At 39.9% G+C, this 23,773-nt stretch overlaps 1 long non-coding RNA gene across 1 annotated transcript; it reads left to right on the forward strand.

Moving 5' to 3' along the window:
• The first annotated feature begins 102 nt into the window (after nt 1–102).
• On the forward strand, nt 103–22,317 carry LOC115499489. Its single transcript, XR_003964172.1, has 4 exons — nt 103–172; nt 17,879–17,998; nt 21,357–21,458; nt 22,267–22,317. It is a non-coding gene; the product is annotated as an uncharacterized LOC115499489 (long non-coding RNA).
• The last annotated feature ends 1,456 nt before the right edge of the window (nt 22,318–23,773 follow it).

Here is a 23,773-nt window from a genome sequence, read left to right on the forward strand (position 1 = left end):
CGCCCCGCCACGGCCGCGCAGCCCGCGCCTGCCCGAGCCGCCGCCTCTGGGCGGCCAATTTAATCCCGCGGAGCTGCGGCCGCCGCCGCGGGAGTCCCCTCAGTCGCTGCCGCCGCCCGGCCCTCGTACGGCCAGCCCAGTCCAGAGCGAGGAAGTGGAGGAGAGTCAGCGAGTGAGTCCAAAAACCCGAAATCCAGCATCCAAAGGAGCGCGTCCCCCCGCCCTCCCTCCACCCCTACCCCCTTCTCCTCCTCCTCCTCCTCCTCCTCCTCCTCCTCCTCCTCCTCCTCCTCCTCCGCCTCCGCCTCCTCCTCCTCCTCCCGGGCCGTCCTCCTGGCCCTTGTGAGCCGAAGGCTTCCGCGGCGGTTTCTCCTCCTCCCGCTCCTCCTGCTCGCCCTGCGCTCGCTTCGCCGGCTGCTGCCGCCGCCGCTGTGTCTGCTCTCCCTCCTCCTCCTGCTCTTCCTCCTCCTCCCGCTCTTCGATGCTCCGCTGCTCGCGACTGGGGGGTCCGGGGCCGGGTCTCCTCTCCCTCCGCTTCTCTCGTTTCCTCCTTCCTGCTGCTGCTTCTTTTAAAGAGGATTCTTTGGCCACAAATAGCAACTCGGCTGCCCCCCTCAGCGCCTCCCTCCCCTTCTTCTCTTCTTCCCCCCAAAAGTGAAGCGCACGCGAGAGGTAACCAGAAACTGAGGCCGGCGGGAAAGAGGGGAAGCGGGGGAGAGGGGGTAAGGCGACGTCTGGAGACCGGCCCGAGTGGAGTCGGGAGCCAGGAGGTGGGATGGCCAGTCCAGCCCAGTCCTTGGACCTGGCCTGAACCTGGTGGTTACGGTTGTAGGCGAGGTGATTTGGTGGGGAAATTAAATCAAAAAGCTCAGGAAAGTGATTGGAAAAGCTTCTTTCTTTGTTTCCTTGTCTGAGTGATTTCTAAAATCCTCGTAACGTGCTGGGGATCCCACAGAATCGCGGTGCCCCGGCGCTGGGAGAGTGTGTGTGCGCGTTGCCAGTGCGAGAAGTGTGAGTGTGGGTGCGCCCAGGCGCAGGGAGAGACAGGCCCGCTGCGCCCGCTGGCGAATCCCTGAATCTGGACCACTGACCCACTGAAAGGGCCGGGGAGCTGGACGAAGGAGGGGCAAGCAGAAGAGCTGGGCGAAGGAGACGCACCACACACACACACACACACACACACACACACACAGGAGGGGGTGGGGTGACGTCACTCTCCAGCATCCATCCACCAGGCCAGAAAAGACCCCCTCTAACAAATTCACTCTTCTCCTAAGAGATGCACACCCGGGTCCTTCCTGCTCTGTGTCCTGGTGCACTGGAGGGAAAAAAAATGCTGATCGCGCCCCCATTCAAAGCAGTTATAATAATACAAGGAGCGCTCCTTGATGAGACAGTTTGTGTCCGCCCCAGTTCACCTTGACAGTGTTATTCAGGGATGCTTGTAGGATCTACTTTAGAGTCAGAGAGGAAAGGAAGTATGGAATCAATCTTACTGTGATAACCTTTGTTTTGCTTCCATGCTACCCCCTTTTAGGATGTTGGAAATTCACTGCTCCCAGCTTGTCTGAAGAACCCATAAAACCCTCTCCCTAGACATGCAGTCAGTTGTTCCGCTACACAAGCTTCATCTGTGAACCCTTCATCCACAGAACACACTGGGTGGATTGTTAGCTAACAGGCACATTTTAACCTTCGTCACTCCTCACAGGATCTCCAGCATGTGGACAAAGTCAGTAGCTGGGAGCCACCTTTGGCAATTGGCCTACCAAAATTTTATTAGAAACTTGGTCAGAAAGGTTAAATAAAGTCAGGGCCTCCAACCCCTCCCTTGCCCATTCTGCGTTCAGGCCAGCACATACACAAAATACTTATGCCTGCAGGTTCAAGGCTGTTTTTGAAAGGGCAAAGGTAAGATGATCCAGCATCCTGACTGTTGCCTCCAGCTGCATGCTGTACTCCTGAAAGACACTGAAGCATTGGTCAGTAATCCTCAGCCTCTTTTGTGCTCCAAAAAGAAGTCACATATTTTTGCAGGAGCCTTGCTAAATTAAGTTCAGTTTTCCAGCATGTGAGGGGACAGGGCAGGTGGGATCGTTGTGGCCTGACTCTTCGTTGTACTTGTGTGTGTGTGTGTGTGTGTGTGTGTGTGTGTGGTCAGCCTTACAGTAAAACTTTAGAAGAAAGTCATACCTGTGCAAGCTTCTGGAGCAAGGTGTACCCTTCAGTCTTTTTGATGACATAAGGAACTGAGAGGCTGAGCAGGTGTGATGGACAACTGCCCCTGTGCCTTAAGGATGGATTCAGAAATCTGAGCAGGTGATTCTCACTCAAGGTGTAAACTGTAAACTGATTCGGCTTTCTCCTTGCCACATTCTCCTCCATAAACCGCGAGTCCCATTTTCATCTTTCAAAGTTGGATGTCAGAAGGACAAACAGAAAAGTTCTTAAAGCCCTAACAATCCTTTGCTGTTGCCTTTGGTGGAGAGATACACATCCCTCTGCCACATTTAAGAAGAGTTGACCAGGTTGTTTCAGCATCCCGCTCTTGATTTCAGCTCAGGTCACGATCTCACAGTTTGTGGGATGGAGCAGCGTGGGGTTCTGTGCTGACAGTGAGGAGCCTGCTTGGGATTTTCTCTCTCCCTCTCTTGATGCCTCTCTCTCTCTCTCTCTCTCTCTCTCTCTCTCTCTCTCTCAAAATTAATAAATAAATTTAAAAAAGAGAGAGATATCTGACCAGGTCTGACCTTATTTTAAAAGATCCCAGTTGGGAAGGCTGACTGCTGTCTAAGAGTGTAGTCGAGGAAGTAACAACGTAACCTGCTGATAGCAAGTTAGACGACCTAGAGAACCTAGAGATGATCATGACTAAGGTGAGCAATCAGCAGGTAGCAAAGGGATCCAGAAAGAAGAGACAATGCAGACAGAGAACAACATAAGTAAGTGAGATTAGCCGGAGGACCATACTTTCCTGACACAATGAGGTCCTAGATGCTCATGTCCTACTATAACCAAATGTCTTGGAAAAAGAAGTGGCAGTGGGATAAGGTGACTAGCAAGTCCGAGCTATTTTAGTACAAGATCCAGCATTATTCAGGGCAACAATGCTGAGGAAGAGGAGATGGAAGAAACAAAGAAGCCAGACTTTCTCTGCACATCCTACAGAGGTGGGGTAAGACAGCTGCCTCATATACAAATATTAACACATTCACAACAGATTTGTAACAAAACAGCACTCTGTGGCATCTCCTATAACCTCTGGGAATGTTTGCTATTTGGAGATTTGAAATCAAAGAACATCAGAAGTGGGCTAATTATCTGTTGAAATCACCTAATTTTATAGGTAAGGAAACTGAGTCCCTGAGAGTTTAAGGTGATCCAACTATTTGGTGACAGAAGCAGCCCCAAAATGCAGATATCATGACCCAGTGTTCCCCTGCCCCCAGCTCTTCCTAATTACCCCTAGTTCTAGGTCAAACTGTTTTCCCACTTATCTATGAGCAATAAATATAGATTGTTTTAAAACTATAAATACTTACATGAAGAGAAGTGAAGAAATAGGACTAGACATTTTCTTAGTTCCTTTCCACTCTAACATTCTGTTATGAATAGCATATAGGAACTTTGCTATAGCACAACCCCCTCTAGTGCATAATTCAGCATACAATGAGTATGAGTCTATTTTGGACCCCGTCCAAAGGAGTTAGTTCCTAGAAGTACTTGAAAGATTTTATTCTCATCTATAACGAAACATCCTAAAAAAAGACTAAAAATAATCATAACAGCAATGATAGTAATCATTTGTTACTCTTGTATTATGTACTAAACATCATGCTATCCCACTGTTTACAAAAGGCACATTATGACCTGTCATGGGTCACAAATCCAGTAGGTCATAAACAACTTTTTAAGCAAAAAGAAATGAAAGAAGGAAAGAAAAGAAAGAAGAGTGTGCTACATATACTAAATATTGTTCTGTAAAACTTATGTTTTGATCATGTGACTAGTTATTAAAAGTTTCGAAGCCACTGCCTTGCCTCCAATCTTAACAAGTGCCTTGCTAGTTAAGTATAATTAGCCCCATTGCACAAGTGAGGAAACAGGAATCCAGAGACTAATCTGGCTATGCTGACATAGCTGGCTTGTGGCCAAGCTAGAATTTTAAACCTATATCTGTTTGACTTTCAATTTTGTGTTTTTACTTCTTTTTCAATTACACATTATTAACCAAGGAATCAAATACTTGTTGTCGATGATATTTTCTTTGTGAGGGCCAGTTTTTTTTTAATTTAATTTGTAATGGAGAAACATGACATAGGTTCAAGGGACATGTTCTGAAGATGGTGAAGAGTTTCATAAGGTACTGAAATGAATATCTGAGACCTCGTCGTATAGGTGCTAGTCATGTTTAATATAATTCACCAACTTGCTGCTAAATGCACAAATGGGATAATAATTTATGGTTTTAATCTTCAAATGACCATTAATCTCTACAAGTGTTAAAATGTTCATTTGAGAGAGTTTTCCCAGTTTAATTCATACAGCATTTTTCAGGAGCTTACTTCTTAGTCCAAACACAGAACTGGCAATTGAGAAAGGTAAAACAGATATTAAATATAGTCACAAAACAATATTTTGATTTCTTTGGGAACACAGGATCTTTAGTAATCAAACTATACCATAATTCCACCTAAGTTGTAAAAAAGAAAGGAAGGCAGTTGTAACTTAGGTGCCATGCTACTTTTTATTCATATAATCCTATGCATTCTACCAGTAACATTGCACATTTAGGTGCTGTTATTGCCCTCCTTCAGATTGGGAAGCTCCTGCACAGAACTAGGAGGCAAATGAAATGAGAGTCTAATCCTGGTCTTTCTGATCCCACCAATCAAAGTCTCTTTACAAACAAGGGGGCTTCCAGGAGACAAAAAGCTGGTTAGAGATTCTGAGCCTTGCTATGCAAACATTCACATTTTTCTCCACGTGAAAGAAATGCACTACTTTTTTCTCCAGGGCAGCATTTCTTGTTGCTGTCAGGCAGCACAGCACTGTTCTCTTAAAGAAAAGCAATCCACATCTTCCTCTAAAGACAGGCCTAGAAAAGCCAGGCCCTGCACCCTGACTCTGTTCAGTTCAGCTGCTGCATTTCCCCCTCACCTGCAGTGTGTAGAGGACGTTATGGTACGATGCTATTTTCCATTGGCTCTGCTACTGGAGATTACAGCATGTGACTGTGACAAATGGATATTCCCATTAAATTCTTTAGTAGAGTGGGGCATTCCATTAACCATTGGCACTATCCCAACCCAAGTGAAACATGGGTCATTTTTTTCCTGTGAGCAAGAAATGAAGGGGGAAAACAAAGGATATACTCTAATTACCTTTCTGTCTCTCTTTCTTTCTTTTTTGTTGCATGCATTACGATAGCCGTATATTACAATTATTTATAATTAATATATGACAAGCTGTCAGCTAAAATTTAACAGGTGATTTGTCAAGAAGTTCCATTAACTCATACATTAAGCAGTGGGTTTCAATATTCCCTAACAATAAAAGTGTGTTTTGGTTTTGTTGTCTTAAGTATATTGTGTTTAAATATTCAGAGGCCACCAATCTTTATATATTTGCAGCATCTTTTAAAAATACAACTATTGCTAACATAAATGGACACTATTAGTAATGCAAGGAATAAGCACATTTTTTGTCACTTTAACCTTTAAATGCTAATGTTTTCATTGACAAAACTAACTGCTTAGTGTTTATTTTTAAGTTTTAAACTTTTGTGATTTTTAATACATTTTCCAAATGATGTCTTTGGTAGTAAAGGCAAAGCTGAACAAAGAGGAAAGTAATTGCGGTTACTTATGTTCCATTTAGAGTTTGTATCTTACACTAGAGGATTTCGAAATGAAGGAATATTTTAAAATACAGAAAAAGATTAAGAAGTCACCAGAAAGCCAGTAATTAATCACTCAATAAAGGGGAAATCTACAGAGACCAAAAACTGGTGAAGCAGGCTCCATTTTGCTGAATAGCAAAAGAATGGGGCACATGGTAGAAATGAATCACATATATTTCTTGGGAGGGATAGCAAGAGTCTTTGAATGAGGAAAAGCTTAGTTTCACTATCTACAGAATGTCAATGGCATGGGCTATACCCTGGAAATAAAGTTAAATTTTAAACTACAATGTTATTATTATTGGTTCTGTGGCCAGCCAAAGTTCGTATTGTTTAAAAGAATGATAGGAAAAAGAGAGAGAGAGAGAATGATAAAAAAAGTAAAGCAGCATTTGTTTAAAATTTTATCACATGAGGTTGACTCTTATCTTTCAAGACTAGGACTTGCCACAGGATGTTAATGACTCACAATCAACTACTGTAGAGGGTGTTGAATCTCCTTAATGAAAGAATGTGCTTCAAGATTCAATGGTTAGGATGAGGGGGGGTGCGGGAAAGAAAAAGAAAGCAAGGGTGAAACCTGAAGCACAGCAGTTTTTCAAAGCTTCTAAGACTTCTGAGTCTACCAATCAAGTTCAGTTTTCACATTTTTAGCAAGAACGCCATAAAAAGTTGTGACTTTATTTCTAAAGGGTCTTTCAAATAGAGTTTCAGAAAATGATTTTCAGAAACTCAGAAGTGACATAGCACAAGTTGATTTCCGCATAATAGTAAGTATATCTCTTCACAGGCTGGGGATTATAAATGACCAGTACAAAAAAAATGGTCCCGGTATCCTTGACAGGGGTCTGTTACTAGCCCTCAACCTGCTTCCCAGATACTGCAATGTCCCCAAGTGTAGCTGTGGATGCTTTTGCACATATTCAGGAGCAGTTTTCAAAGCAGTGAAGTTAGCAAAAACAAAAACATCACGACTACAACTTTTTCAGTCACTTTTTAAACTTTTCCCTATCTTTGTCTTATTCATCTTTACTTACACTTTAATTACGGCACTTAACGATTTCTAGTGGGTGTTCATATTTAGGAAACATTTCCTCTCCACCCTTTGAGAACACATTGATGTCTGATTAGAAGCCCAAAACTCTCATCATAGTGCTTTAAGCACTGTAGGTACTTCATAAATATTTGAGGAAGTAAAGTAAGGGAAGGGTGGAGATAGGGAGAAAGAGGAAATAAATTGGTTGTCAATTGCCCTTTTTATGTGAAATACCACTTTCTTTACAAACTTTATTGCAGTCCGCTAAACACAATGAATTTGTCCTGCCTCTGTTCTCCCATTCTTTCATTTTCTTATTTGGTATCTGCTTATATTTTTATTGCATATATTTGTGACCTATTAAGTCCTGAGCATGTCCACACTCATTGTATGGCCATCAATAAGCACAGAACCTGGACCCTAAGGAGATCTCAAAAGATATCTGCTAAGTGAATCAATGGATGATAACATGGGCTATTAACAATCTTTGACTTTGAGAAGCACAAAAGCAAATGAGGTCAAACAGTTGTTTTTCTCTGCCTTCCCCTTGGCAAAGAAACCAGTGGTCGGCCAGACACCTAGAAACAGTCCTGAAAAGGACACTTGGCACCCATCCTTTTTACTTTTTCCCTTCTATCAAAGGGACCTCCTACCTAGTGAGTCTCAGGCTCTAGGAAACATCCTACCTTGTACCAAGTGGAAGTCAGAAGGAACAAGGCACCTGCTTTGCTTTTCCATCTCATAGCTGTGCTGCCCCAGAACAGGCTGTGTTCTAAGGGTTTGGATGTCATAACTGCTCAGTCTGGTCAGTTCTATACTGGGTGAAGAAGAGATGAGAAACTAGACCAGATGCTGAAAGCTGGAATGTTTTGTCTGCGATTCGATCCTTGTTGTGCCATCCATAACACACTTGCCTTTTGTTAAAGTTATATCTATACTTGTTTTTCTCATTCTTTCCCTATGCCTCTGCCACAGGCCAAATCCCAGATTGCGAGACTATAAAATATAAGAGAAAGACTGGGTCTTAATCTCTGTGCATACCTTGTACATCTGCAGAATGTCCTGTACAAGGAATACATGATAGAATGCTGTTTAATTGAATTTTCCAAAGTCTAATGTTTTCTTTAAAATTCATGGGAACTCTGTAGGGCACAAGCACATCCCAAGTTTCCCCATTTAATACATTCTATTATATTGTCCTCAGGGCATATACTTGCACTTATCAGATCACATTTCCAAATGTTTCGACTGCCAAACCCCTAGAATGGAGGTTCACAACCTTGGCTGTACATTAGAATCATCTGGAAAACTTTTAAAACATATGCCCTGGGACAATGCATATGAGCTGAATTGGATTCTTTGGGAATGAGGCTCTAGCATATTTTTTTGAAAAGCTTCCTAAGTGATTCAAATGTTTAGCCAAGGTGGAGTAACCTTGCTTTACAGCTCTAGGAAGTATGATTTGAAAATCACTAGACTAGATTATTTCTAAAATATTTTCCAGCTTAGGGATTCTTTGTGAAAGCACTTTTATTTTATAAGTGAAAAAGAAATGACCTTTTGACTGGATTCCATTTTTAGGTAGTCACTACAAATGAAACGCAGCCCAAATTTCATACACGAGGGCCGTGTTTTTAGCGTTTCCTTCTACTTGGCTTTCATGTGTGCCCATTCACCCCATTGGTCACTCATTCAGGCCTCCACTGTGTGTGAGGCATGTCAACTCTGCACTATTAACTGATTTGAAGAATGTAGGCTGCAAGCAGGGCACACATATTAAGGAAAACCCTTTCATCCAAATACAATACAAACATCCCCTAATGATTTTCATCCCCTGCAGTTCCATTCAAAGGGGAAGAAATGCCATCAACTGACTGAAATTCCAGCCACACCACCCCCAATAAATCTGTGATTAAAATAAAGAAAGAAAGGAGCAGAAAGATTGAAACTTGTCTTGGAAAACATTTGGGATTGAGTCTTGATGTTTGTGTGTTATTTTCAGAGTTAAATCAGAAATAACAGAAAACTACCACTTTGAGAGAGAAAGATGTTGCTCACACATTTTTGCTTAAGGAATTCATTTTCTTGAGAGGGAAGTTTTTCTTGGTGAACTCTAATAATAGAAAAACTATCAGCTATGTAAACTACACAACTTAGAGCAGCCTTCTTTTATTTCTCTAAGAGTTGCTAGCACCCCATACCTGATGCAAGGAATGCTCTCCATGCCATGTTATTCAATATGACCACGTGAGCAGCACTTTGCAGTTCACAGAGAACGTTGAAACACCTCTTTTAAGGCTCCCAATAATTCTTTGGATGGTAAACACCCAGTTTACACATGACCCAGACCTGTGAATTGACCTCTGGGCCAGTTATGGGGAGTCAGAATTTTTGGCAAAGCTTTTCAGGTACTTCTGAAAGCTCCAGTGATAACTCAGTTCAAATTCATTGATTTGCATTGTTCCTAGGAAAATAACCCAGTACAGCTGAGCAGTTTCTGGCACTTCTGAAGAGGCTAGTTCCCTTTTTCTAGGATTTGCCTTTTTTCTTCCATACTTTTCAAAAGGGGAAAAAATCACAGGTGGCACTATTTTACCTAAATCTACAAGCTTTTTGATTCTGCTTTGCACAGCTGGCTCATTCTAACAGTTGCCCTCACTATGAAGGCACTCCTAGCTTCTGGCATTGGTGGCAGGACTTGAATCCTACCTACTCCCCTTCTGGCCATAACTAAGGTCTTAACAGCCTATGGAGACCGCAGGCCTCCTTCAGCAGGCAGCTGTAATTACATGAAATTTGCTGGACATTGTAGTGCAAACCCAGCAGCCTGCTGGGACATTTCAGTCGGCTTCAGCCTTGTATTTGGGAACCAACTAGTTCTAGCTGTTATACTCAGGAAGAGAATTGCCATGAGCTACTAGTGTTGGTGTGTGTCTTTTGCTATCAGTTTTTTTTCTTTAACTTAAAAGTAAAATGTTCTCAGTTAGCTACCCTGCCCCCCACCGTACATTATATTGGATCAGTGTAATATTACCTTGGAAATACCATCTCATATAAAACTCTGGGAAAAAGCCAAATAGACCCCTCAATAAACCTTTAGAAGAAAAGTATGCATTTCAAGAGAGGAGACAATGTTAGTTTTACCTTATAATTACTCCTAATCCACACAGAGACTGGGGAGAAGAGGATTTTGATTTTATGTCTGGAATGAAATACACTTGATTGGAAAGGAAGATGTGAGAGGGAAAAATCCTCAAAAATTAAAGGAAAAGGAAGTGTGTGTCAACCACCCCAATCTTCCCAATTCTCAAACTTTCCAAATTCCTTTGGTTCACCACCCCAACCTTAGTTATACTCCCTTGTTTAACAACCCTCCAGCTATTATGGTTACAGTTTCTGGGAGATTTGTCAAAAGAAGAAAGATTCCAAAGAGTTTGGTTTTTTTCTCTTGGGCAATAGAAAACCATGAGGGTCGTAAGATGCCAGCATGAAAACACACACACACACACACACACACACACACACACCACAATCTTTCCCTTTCCTTCTGGAATTCAGCAGCCCATGATGTGCTGGTCCTTTTGGCCTTGAACAAAACACTATGGGCAGGAGGGGGCAGAGATATACACAGACCATACACTCCAACTCAGATATACTCCAATATAGATGACTACTGTAGTTTTATCCTCTGTTCTGATAATGCCCAAAGTGCAAAGGATATTGGGAAAAATGGACACAAGGCAGTTTGCCATATCCTTGGGCATCTGAAAGGGTAGAAGAGCTTTATGCTTTTTATTGTCTGCATGCTAAGAAGAAAAGGCAGCCATCCCATTCAAAACCACTAGGTCCCCACTCATTTCCTTCTATTTTGTCTTACACTGTTTAAACTCCCAAATAAGTACACATGTTGCTAGGTTCATAATTAAAGTATTGGCAATGTCTGTTCTCTTGCTTTTAATTCCACTTATATGAATGTTCCCATCACTCTTTTTAAAAGCCCTGGGCATATATTCAAAACATACAACCCAAACAAATAAACAGCATAACCTAAGCCAAACCCACCAATAACTGGACACTATCCCTGGTTTGGAAGGCCACCCTGAGAAATTACTTAATTCCAGTATATTCTGTGAATCAAAGTTCATAGAGCTGAAAATGGAAGTTTTCTGTTGGTACCTTATCACCAAAAAAAAAAAAAAAAGAGTGAGATATGAAAATAAGCCACGGAATCAGTTATTGGAGATTCAATGGAGTAAATTTCACTGTGAATGATATCCTTAGAAAACAGGATATTTAGTGAGGAGCAGAGTTCCTATGGGGAATTTTAGGGCAGGGTTAAACTTTGGTAGTATTCTTTGCAAGTGCTGAGAAACAGTTTATATTTAGAGCTAAGTTCTTGATCTTATCTAATGATTGACTTTTCATGGCCTTTGGAATTAACTTTGATAGCAAAATTCCTGTCTGTCATTTACCCCTAAAGCTGACAGGATCACAGCATTGGAAGCTGCTATAAATGAGGCCATGATAAGAGTGAACACTTTACCAATGGGAAGGACTCCCACGCGTAGGAAAAAGAATAAATTTACTACAAACTGTTTTTTCCCTTGGTGCGGCCAAAAAAGAAATATGTCAACAAAATTCAAATTTTGGTGTGAAATTTCTCCAATACAGAATTGAAAGAACTGCCCAAATGCACTGTTTGGAGTAGTAAAGAAATAAGGATTTTTGGCAGCAATTCAGGCTGGCACCGTGGCCCTGAGGTGCTACTGAGAAGCAACATGTCCTCTGCAAAATGGCAACCTGTGGAAATCAGCAACAGCACAAATCGATCAACAGCCAGGGCCAAAAACTCTTGCTTCCGTTTCCTGACAGAACAAACCACTATAAAGTTGGCTCACAGCCCCAACAAAAACTGAAAAGTTTATAACAAGTGGTACCACCTGTGCTTGTGTCTCAGCCTCCCCAAAATAATTTCCTCTCCTGGGTCTTCTAAGTGTGGCAAAGGGTGAGGAATGTGTCAGAGAGTCTGGGAAGAGGAAGAAGGTTCCAACGTGGAGCCTGCAGAGCGAGTGGATTAGCATCATTTGTGCTAGCAGAGAGCTCAGCGACTCTTTCTCCTGTCCTCTGGAACAACTGTGTGTGATATGATCTCCCATCCCCTATCAAAAAAGGCTCTGTCTTCAGGAAAACAAAGACTTTTCAGCTCAGTGTTGTTCTCTCACATGATTGAGATTTCTTTTTAACAATGTTATATTATTACAACCTTTGTAAAACTCCGGATAAGGAGGCTGTGTTAATAACACACAAAAAAAGAAAAGCAGTTTGTTTATAAAAGCTAGTGTTTTGACCATAATTATACTTTCCTCTGTCTTCTTGATGAATCAGGAATTTCTGAGCCAGGTATCTGCACAAAGCATGATAAAACTAGGTTCATCCAGGATGTGACCTACATTTATGTAAATCTTGTGGAAACAAAGTTCTGTTCTCCATCCCTTATTTTTTTTTAAATCTGTATTTCTTTTTTATCTTTGATTTTCATGAAAACCGTCCAGGGACAGTCCACATTTTTCAGAAATAACAAATTTTTCAGTACAGGAGGCAGCATTTGCCAGTATAGCAACAAGAAACCAGCCAAGTTGCTTTGGAGGAGTTAAGTAAGTACATTTCAATAAGGACCCAAACAAACCTTGGCAACCAATCAGAAAAACAAGTCATCAATGCATTAAGGAAGCCCTCAAATATGAGTGCTGTCTGTGGAAAACAGAGTTACTCACCAACTGAAAATGTTTACTTGAAGTGAGAATTATTTTATGGAAAACCACTGTGAGTTTTGGAATACTTACAATCTGTTCAGATTGGTCACTGTGTACAATGTTCCTGCTGCAATATGCCCTGAGACTTCTAATCTGTCTGCCTAATGGAGCAGGTGGCGAGATTCTCTACTGAGCTGTTGGCTCCTGGAGGGCAGGAACCATGTCTTATTCATCTTGTATCTTGCACAGTACCCAACTCTTCAAAGGCAGTCGATAAATATTGAATGAATGAATCTTTATATACATGACCACACTCCCTGATCCCTAGCATAAAATATCAACACGCCATCTTCTCAATCCTATTGCCCTGCTTTACTTTTCTTTTGAGCAATTAATGCCAGCTGTCATGCTATGTGGTTGCTTTTATTATTTATTATTTCTTTTTTTCCCCACCAGAATCTAAGTTCCCAGAGGGTAAATTGAACAGGTTTGATTAATTGGATAGCCCTAGTTCCTAAGGGGGTACCTAGTTATATAACAGGCAATTATAAATATGTGTTGACTTTTGAATGAATGAATGATGAATGATGAAAGAATGAATGACATTCTATTGTCTATTCTATTCTATTGTCTAATGTCCCTCTATTTTTCTTTCCTCTTCATTTTCATCCATCTCATCTTTTTAAAAGTTTATTTATTTTGAGAGAGACAGGGAGACAGAGAGGTAGAGAATGAACAGAGGAGGGGCAGAGAGAGGGGTACAGAGGATCTGAAGTGGGTTCTGTGCTGACAGCGGACAGCTTGATGCAGGAGTTAAACCCATGAACTGTGAGACCTGTCTTGAGCCAAAGTCAGATGTTTAACTGACTGAGCCACCCAAGCACTTTCATCTATCTCATCTTAATAAGGCCAGAAAATTGTACTATGAACATAAATATCTGTAAATAGTAACAAAACAGGGTTTCTTCATTACATAATGGCTTGTTCTGAATAATGGAAGGATAAGGAGACCAGGTCTTGCTGATCTCTGGCATAAGTGTCTACAAACCTGCCAATAAGTATGAGTGACAAGAAATGAGGATGAGAGGAAGGGGAGAAACAAAATATTCTCCTGTAGCAATCAGTGGTGGGTGGGCTCCCTATGAGCTGACCAGCTACCTCATGTAAATAGTAAAACACATTTGTGAACCATCTCCCACATTCTAGTAATAAAAACATATGACTAGTTTCTTCATCATACTGGCTTTCATGTGCTTCCAGTCTTTGAGGAATAAAACTACATCTTCTCTAGATTTTCAGTTCCTTTAGAACATCACTTATAGCTTAGGGCAACATTTTAATAATATAATATAATATTTGTTTCCTTTGGACATTTCTGCATTGTCCTCATGTGTAAATGAATAACAATCCCAACCCATTAATAAAAATCCCATTTTACCTTCCAGTTGAATGGTGGATAAAATCCCCGAGTGGGTGGCTCAGTGCCTTGCCTGTGACTTACATGTGGTTGGTCATCCTTCCAAATATAAGACTTTCAACTGCAAACTCCAGATATTATTTATTTCTTTTCAAATCAATGTGGAATAGGAATTTCTTGTTTTCCTTGTAGATGTCCACGATATGTGATGTCAGTTGAACATACTTATTGTTGCAATTTCCCAATTTGGGTATCACCAAATGAAACTGGAATAAATAGGAAAGTGGCCTAGCTGCAGAGTCTAAGTCTGGAAAAAACAGTGAGTAGGAAATGTCTGTCATTGGCCTTCTCACTCTCGCCCCTTTTCTCCACTCTAGGTCTCCTCTGAGCATCTCATTCTCTCCACCTTGATCCCAATGCCTTACGTACTCTGGATTGTCCAACCACTCAGCTGTCTTGCTCACTTAATGAATCTTGTCTCTCCCCTAATTTATTATAGTGGAAATTGCATGGGAGATGAGCGAACATAATCCCTAACTTTGCTAATAGCTGTGTGTAATGGGGTGAGCTGTAAAATTCCCCAGAGTCCTCATTTCTTTATCTGTAAAAACAGAGATAATAATATTTATTTCACAGAGCTATTGCACAGACTATATAAAATCATGCACTTGAAACTTCCACTCAGAGCCTATCTCCTGGGAAATGTTAGGATACAATGTCTAGATATTTGTTCTGACCTAAGTTGGTAGTTCTAATGAAACTTTCAAAACAGAAAAATGGAGGACATTCTTCTAATGGATGGTGAGGGGATTCCTTCAGATGGAGCAAGGGTGGTATGGGGAGGAAGTGGAAGATTTAGGGCCATGATGACAGTTGGTCAGTCCCCAAGCTATACAACCATACATGGACACACAGAAAGTAGACACTTTTATGAAATGAAAAAAAAAAAAAATGAAGGTGAGAAAAAAAAAAAAAACTAAAGGTTTTTGGGATGAATATTTCAAGCATAAGGTGAACATCTCGAAGTATATTTTCTAAAGTGTGTAGCAAAGACAGGGAGTTGGTAGTTGTAAAATCAACAAATCTAGTTGTATGGATGCTAATGTATATTATTGTGTTTACTAATAAGTATTGTCTCACTCTCTTAATGATATTGAACATCTGTAATGTATTGTGTTTTTACTGTGATCAGAAGAATAAGCTCAAGACTCAGAGTGGGCTGAACTCCTGGCTCAGCCATAAACAGATGACATTTTACATGTGCCTTAAGCTCTCTGAGCCTCACTGTCCTCATGAAAGGAGGAAAAAACATACACACTTTTTACAGGTGGTGTGAGACACATAGAGCACAGATTATTGATGATGCTGATCCAGGGAATTAGCCAATCCTAAAGTCCTATCTCTGGATTTTTTTTGAGATAATAAGTATCCTCATGGTTTCAGTAACATTTTTGGTGGATTTCCTCTTGCTTGGAGCTCAAAGCATCTTAACTGGTCCATCTCTTTTTTCAATTCTTCAGTATGTGACCATATGTATAAGAGAACCAAACACTGAACTGGCCTGATCTTGTGGCTTCCGCCACATATGCTCTAATGTTCTTTACCTAACCCAAGAGAGCCTATGTGAATGTGAGTATGAGTGTGTGTGTGTGTGTGTGTGTGTGTGTGTGTATGAGTTGCTATTTAAACAATTCACAAGACATAGCTGAAAAAATTCTGAGATTGGTTTTATTAACAATACACTTGAGGTATATATTGGGGAATAGTCATCAAACCAAATTAGGTGATTAAAAACTCATACTTTAAACATCAGTTTATCTTTCCCTTTAACCTCTGGAGATAGACCAAGAACCTGCTTTTCTGTGGGAAAAAAATGTTATGAGTCCTGAAAACTCCTTATGCCTCTAAACCTCCTTTGTAATGTTCATGCACTCTAATATTACAGGATAATCATTTTACTGCAATATCCTCAGAAGAATTTGGAGGTTTGTCATTTCCTGGTTAAAGGTTTCATTATTTGCTTCTGGCAGAAACCTAGTCAGGAAGAATTCATTGGTTTATAATTCTAAGTTAATACACTCTAATCATTTAGAAATTTACTTGCAAAAATAACTCAGCATATTTGTTGTTCTTTAAGGACTGTAGTAAAACTTCCCTGAGTAACTTGGTACACTTTGCAAATAAGGACTAGTTTTAAATACTTGAATGAAAGATGCAAGTATGTTTACATACATCTTTAAAAGCTACAAAGTTCAAGATCTCTGCTCATAGATGACCAGAGTCAATTATGTTCTAAATCTGTCCTTATTTTAAATGTTTCCTTCTTGTCTTTTTCTTTTACTATTCTGTTTCCCATTTTAAATAATTTGTATCAGTCAAAGTAGTAGACAGATAATCTGGACCTTCTTCCAAAAGTCAAACAGAAAGAATCCAGGGTAACTTCTATGTCGAATTAATGGTTCATTAAAACATTGCATAATCTACCTGAGGAGGTAAACATCGCATTTTTAGCTGTTTTGAAAATTTTATGAGACATTGACATGTGGGGATTTTTATAGTGGCAGTTTATTTCTCTTGTTGTAAAGAATTTCAGAGCAAAAATAAATTAGCTTTTTAAATTAATATCTAGATAGATTAACATATTTTAATGAGCAAGCTATCTTTTATTATTTTGGTATTTTTTATGACTTTTTTCTGACAATAGGTCAAATTATAAAAATTTGCATTTGCATCTACTTATAAAATGATAGAAGTTTATCAGGAACAAAAATACAAAGGAACTTTCAGATCTCCATTAAACTTGACATTTTTTTCTAGTAACATTTGCCTAGAATGATAACCCGCAGTGACATTTTATACTCACAGAGGAGACAGGCCAACAGATAAAGTTTCCAGGGGTCATTCTTCTGTCCTTTGCCCTTTAACATTTAAACACTGCAAACAAGTGTTTCTAACTCCTCTCAGATAATCCCATTCTCACTTTCTTAAACATGAAGCCTGTGAAGGATGCTGGTTGGAAATAAAGGTGTCTATGGACAGAACCCCATGAAATATTGCCCATGGTCCACCTTGAAGTACCGTAGATAGAGGGTTAAATCCTTGGCTATTGATACTATTCATCTTGTTGTTGTTGTTTCACTTTTAATGTTTATTTATTTATTTTTGAGAGGGAGAGAGTGTGAGCAGGGGAGGGGCAAAGAGAGAGTGAGAGAGAGGATCCCAAGCAGGCACAGCGAGCGAGGTGGGGCTCCAATTCAGGGACTGTGAGATCGTGACCTGAACCAAAATCAGTGGTCAGACCCTTCACCGACTGAGCCACCCAGCCACCCCTGATACTCTTCATCTTAAAGGAAGTTGACAGTTTTATGATTAGCTTTGGAGATTGACCAGATATTCTGGAATTTAGTGCTTTGTGGTCACTGAAAGTGGTATATACTAATCATACTTGAGGAGAATAGTTAGCTTATATTGTAAGGTATTACTTGTTTTCAGGAAATCATCTGAAGGAGGTTTATGAAACATTGTGTCTCAGGGTCCCTAATAGCTGGATAACTTTATGAGATGGGACAGCAGTGGAATTTTTCCACTCTATGTCTTTCTGTGTAGTTCTTCATTTCAGGCACAGACAATACATGGAAGGAAATAAAATGGCCACTGTATCCAAAGATGGAAGAAGAATACTAAAGAAGTGTTGTAAATGTTTAAGAAGAAAAGAGAAATTATCTGATTTACTACTAATGTAATTCTCTGCACCTTATAATCCCTTGTAGAGTTCACAATGCAAGAAAGAATGGCCATAGCTGTGCCCTTGGTGACTCTAGGTAGATGCCAATCCTACATCTCCTCCAGGCCACCGTTAGTTGTACTTCTGTGTTTACTATGCTCCTCTGGTAAGTAACATAAACATGTCTGGTTTTGATGCAGAGCAATTTCCTTTACCCTGGGCAAGGATGGAATCAGAGGCCTAAGGTACCTACATTCAGAACTTCCTTAAAACAATGCATCTTTCTGTATTCCAGAAAGAGGCCTGTGTCTCCAAGTGTCTACAGGAATTGCTATCCCTTCCAGGACTCATTATGGGTTCAGATAAATAAGATCCATTATCCTCATGATGGGTGAGTGGTAGGGAGGGAGAATGCCCTTCAAAGTTGTCTTGGATGTTCCTGTTTTATTTTTACAATAAATAAAAGTGCTGGGTGTGGCTGGTCCATGAATAGTGAACAAACAATGTGATCAGGTCTAGTAGGCTTGGCTCTGCATTCATTCATTTGCTCACTCATACCTCCTTTTCATTCATTTACTAAAATATCTACTAAGAGCCCACTATGTGCTCGGCACTCTGCAAAACACTAAGAGTACATGGATGAGTGAAAACAGACATAATTGGGTCACTGGTCTATTATCATGGAGCTCACTGGTCAGTAACAGTCAGTCCTGATTATTATTTTAGTTTTGGATGTCCCTTTATAATTAATGTCCACCTTCCTACCCAAATTGTGAGTTATAGACTTGTTAAAATAGTCTAAACTTTTTTTTTAGGGGAGAGAATATTATTTAATTTCAGTAATTTAGAATAGGATCATGCATCTTGGAGTTGATGCTAACTTCTTCTAATTTGTCATGACAACCTCCCAGCATTAAAGTTTATTAGACTTTTTGCTTCAACTTTACTCAAAGAGACAGAGATGGAGAGAGGCCGGACCAAATCCAGAAGCCAAAGCTCTGGTCATTCATTTTCTGAGACTGCTCCAAATACCCCTGATGTGCTTCCAGGTATTATAAAGTGTGTAATGAGAGGGGAGTGATCCTTCCAAATCACATAAGATGAGAAACCTATTGACAGAGAGTGAACCTTTTTGGTCTCACTGCTTAAGTAAGAATTTTCAAAGCAAACATTTCAACCCTCCACTTGTAACACTGTTTACAGAGAAAATACACCCTGTGTTTACTGTGGGGCTGGAATGTAGCCTGCAAAATAAAGGCAGGGGGATTCCTGGGTGAAAGGAGGTCAAACTGTAGGGAAACTAAGACAGTCATTTTTCTGTCTTAACCCTGAGCAGCTCATTGTCTTCTGCCAGTAATCGACCTGGTTGTATCTGGTATAAACTGGGATGGTAGCCACATTGATAATGGCTGAATAAACAGCATATTAATGGCAACTGTTTTGAAAGATAAGGAGGGATTTCAGATCCTCAAGTCGCTTTTTCTGAGGGATGCTTCAATTCAAAGCCTGGCTCATCCCCATTCAGTTTTATCTGTGGAAATCGCCAGTCACCTGCTTCTGCTTTTTCCCTTCAATAAAGATGATGTGGCACAGCACACAATCATCTCCTACTCACTGCTGTTAATATTATTATTTTTATTGAGCAAAATTCTAACTTCTCAGAGCTAACTGTTACTGTTCAATCTAAGGGCACATACTAGGAGTAATGTTATTACTACAAAGACAGAAACAAGCAAATGATCCAGGTACCTGCACTTTTCTCTCTTTATCTCCTCATGCCTACTGTCTCTCATCCTATGGCATCAACAAGAAGTGATTATTCATGTATACAACAACAAATTTATTCAACCTCCCCTCAAAAGATAATTAAAATATTTTAATACGCTTTGTTTCTTTAGCTTAAAATAATATTTCTAAGGTCATTTCTGATATGCAGCAAGGATTGGCAATACACTCTGGTCCCTCATTTAAAAATCAGGTTGTAATTGTTTATCCTTTCTCTCGTTACTCATTCCTTTCAATCATATTTATTAAGCACTTACTACATGTCAGGCATTTGGGGTAGAGTGGAAAAGAAATATATTCCTTGTCCTCATGGAGCTAAGAGTCTAGCGAGAGAGACTGTTCTGTAAACAGTTGTATATTAATCAAATCTTTATACATTCATATTAAAGTTCAATAGGGTAATATGGTCTTAAAACAAAGTTCTCCTTAATACTTTTGTAAGGCAAAGCAATGGCTTTTAATGTATCTATTTGGCTAGGCCAGATATATCAGGCTTTATTAAAGCTGGGCACAATTTTCCTCTTGAACATGAGAATGCTTTCCTTCTACAATGTCTCTGCAAAGGATCACAATGATGTAGATAATATAGTTTGCTCAGTAGAGGACAATGATGGAGCCATGGTATGCATCACTGTGTATTGATATAATTACAGTAGTATAAATTTAAATAAAGAACAGACACATGGACAACTAAATAAGCACAATTCAATGTATGTGCTCTACTAAAAATGTGAGACCATAGCATAGTGAAAGGAATAAGGGGTGGAGCCATTGGAGACAGAGTTTAAAACAAACAAACAAACAAAAAACCTTCCAGGTCCAGGTTCTTAAGGATTAATAGAATTAACTAAAGAAAGGAAGAAATGGTGGAGAAAAAGAATAAATTAACAGAGAATTAACGACACCTAGCCATTATCCTCTCTGTGGTTATTTGGTCATCCTCTCATGGAAAGAAAGCCTCAGTTCCCTTCCCATTCTCCTGGACTCTTAATGGGTTCTTTCCTGTCATTTGACTCAAAAGAACACGGGAAAGAGGAGGGAGGCACCACTCAGCTCTCTCACCATAAACGAAGTTCTGTCCCACTGTATGGGATTGGGCTGACTATCGTTTAAAAGGCTGGTAGAAAAATAAGGGAAAAGAGAATAGCCTCAGTATCCTGAGGATATCTCAAAGGTCAGACCAGAGTACAAATAAAAGTGGTCTGGAAAAAAAGTATCCTAAGGCAAGGACCAACAGGTTCTTCTGCTTTCCTTCTTTTCTTTATGATATTGGGAAGAAGTATTGTTAACACACTGACTAAAAACAGAAACGTGGTCCCTTTATTTTATTTTGCCTTGAGATTTATTTTTAGAGTATCTCATCTTAAACTTGTAGTTCTGGAAAGGATCTTTTAAAAAGTCTAATCCAACCCCCTTGTGTTATGAATTAAAAAATTACCGACCAGAGTGGTGAGATAATTTGTTCAAGAGCACAATTACTTAGGGGACAAAGTTGAGACCTGAAGCCAAATCTTCTGGTGCCCCCCAAAGTAGAGAGTAATTTAGAATTAGTCAGACCTGGTTTGCATCTGTGCTCTGATTTATATTTGTATCTGTTTCCTCTGTATAAGGGACATTATAATAATTTACAGGGAACTTATGAGAAATAGATGAGAAAAATATATGAAGAGCACCTAGCAGAATATCAGATTCATTGTGAGTGCTCACCTTTACAGCCTCTTTCTCCTTTTTTACCCAAGAAAAACCATGCTGCAGAAACTATGAAGATCTGATTAAGGTATTTTAGAACACGACTTCAGAAGCCAATCTGAAATCATGGACATTACTAATGGAAGATAAATGTAAGAATTTATATATGTACATTCGTGTATACTTGCACACACACATGGTTTCCTCCCACAGTGAATAATGTGTGAAATTTGAAATATTTGAAATTCCTGGTAATGCCTTAATAATACCAATTATTTTCATCATGAATACCACTAATTGAGCACCTACTATGTGGCAGGTATTGTGCCACTTCAATTACAAACATTAATGCTAATTCTGGCAGCAATCTAACAGATCACTTCACAGATGATGAAACCAAGGGCAGAGACATTGAGTCTCACAACTAGCATCAGGATGATATGAATGTTATAGAAAATTTTCAACTCTCAGATTTGTTTCATGCAGAATAATTAGAGGTGATTTCTTAAAATCCTGTCCAGCACAGATGCCTAGACACTTAAACTAGCAGCTGCTCTCCTTGTATATTCAATGGGCAGTGTTGCTAGGCTTGATAGGTCAGGACCATAAACTTGGGTAATTTAAAGACAGAACAAAGGGCATAGATGACGATTTCTTCCAAGCACACACCTGCTGAGAGCTATGAGTAACTATCCCTAAGGTCAGACTTAATTGGATTTAGATCCAAATGAACTCTGACATGTTGATTATTCACTGCTTGAAAGCAGAAGGAAGAAAAATGCTAAGGTGAGAGGTCAGGAGTATAAGTTTTCCTTTTTCTCTCCTGTGGTTCTGAAGAGTCCCCACTGAGGACTTTCTTTTTATTCAGGTTTTATATTTTCACTTTTAAGGTCACTTGGGGAACCTAAATGTTCTGGTATTCTATACATCCCAAACACATATCTTTCCTCACATACTCAGGTTCTATAGCTTCTGGAATCAGTCCTGTGATGGATATTAGGAGCCTACGAAGGACATCACAAAGTAGTTGGGGATACATATTCGAGAATTCTCACAATTAATCTCCTCCACAGAATTTTAATAAAGGGAGGTAAGCAATCTTAGAGGTGATAGGAATATTAGGGTGAATGAGAGTGAATTGTCTGCTCTATCCCAAGCTTTGTATATCTTACCTCAGTTAATTTTCATAATTATTATTCTCGTTTCATCACAAGTACAATTCTTATCCTCATTTTATCAAAGAAGCAATTGAGGCTTAAAGGTGTAATGCCATGCAACAGTAAATGGCAGAGTTATTATTCAAAATTCAGCTCTGTCTGATTCTGGCAGCCAGAGCTCTGGGAGGATGGCTGTTCTGATATGGTCACAGAAAGGCTGGATACTGGGTTAAACCCATCAAAAAAAAGCTTCCTGGAGGAGGTGGGTCCTGAGTTGGAAGACAGAGAAAAAAGAATAAGTGGCTTGATGGCTACAATATGGGTACAATAAACTGGAGTGAAAAGAGGAATGTGAAGGATTCAAAAGAATATTCTCTGAGTTTGGAGCTGGACCCAGTGATGAGGCTAGAGACAGCCAATGGTTGTTTCAACACAGCAGGAGAGCAACTGGATACTTGAGAACCAGAGAACAATCTGGGAGCCAGAGAGTGGGAGCAGACTACACTAGTCACTTGTTAAAGATCAATAGGTATATGGAAGATTCTGGAAAGGAAATACACCTCTTTGATTTCTGAAAGATAGTAACAATATTTCCACAGTAGATGAGATCCATGACAGAAAAGATGAGATTGTAGAGAAGAGAAAGGCCACAACTGGGTTGCCATAGCTCAACCTGTGTTTGTCATGCATCATTCCTTCATTTAGCAAGTACCTACTGAGTACCTACTGTGTGTCAGTCTCGCTGTGGTCACAGGAGTTTCCACAATGTATACCTGAACTACAGCAGGATATCAGGTCTGCCCAGAGGAAGAACAAAGTTATCTCTTGCATTCCAGTGACAGTGACATAAAATTGATGACCATTGAATCAATGAGGAAAAATTCACCATAGAAATTTAAGTGCTTTTGAGAATGAGATGGGGTTAAAATGACTATCCTAGTACAAGTGAAGTGTTGATAGTGTTGAATAAAATGGAAACAGGAGAGCCTACACTTTAAGAGGAAACAGAATAGGAAATGTGGATGAGATTTATAATGATAATAATAGTTCCTATTTGGGGACCCTGTACTTTGGCTGTACTAGATGCTTTACTTATTCACCAGTCTGCACTACAGCTCTGTGAATAAGTTATTACCCTCATTTTATTGGTGAGCTGTAGGATGACCAGCCATCCTGAGGGGTTTCCCTGGCAGAGGACTTTTAGTGCTAAAGCTAGGGGAGACCCAGACAAACTGGGATGGTTGGTTACCTGAGAAGAAACTGAGGGTCACAAAGTCGAAAGTCAAAGACAGAATATGAACTCATGCCCA

This window comes from Lynx canadensis, chromosome D4 (genome assembly GCF_007474595.2).
Source record: "Lynx canadensis isolate LIC74 chromosome D4, mLynCan4.pri.v2, whole genome shotgun sequence".
NCBI lineage: Eukaryota > Metazoa > Chordata > Mammalia > Carnivora > Felidae > Lynx > Lynx canadensis.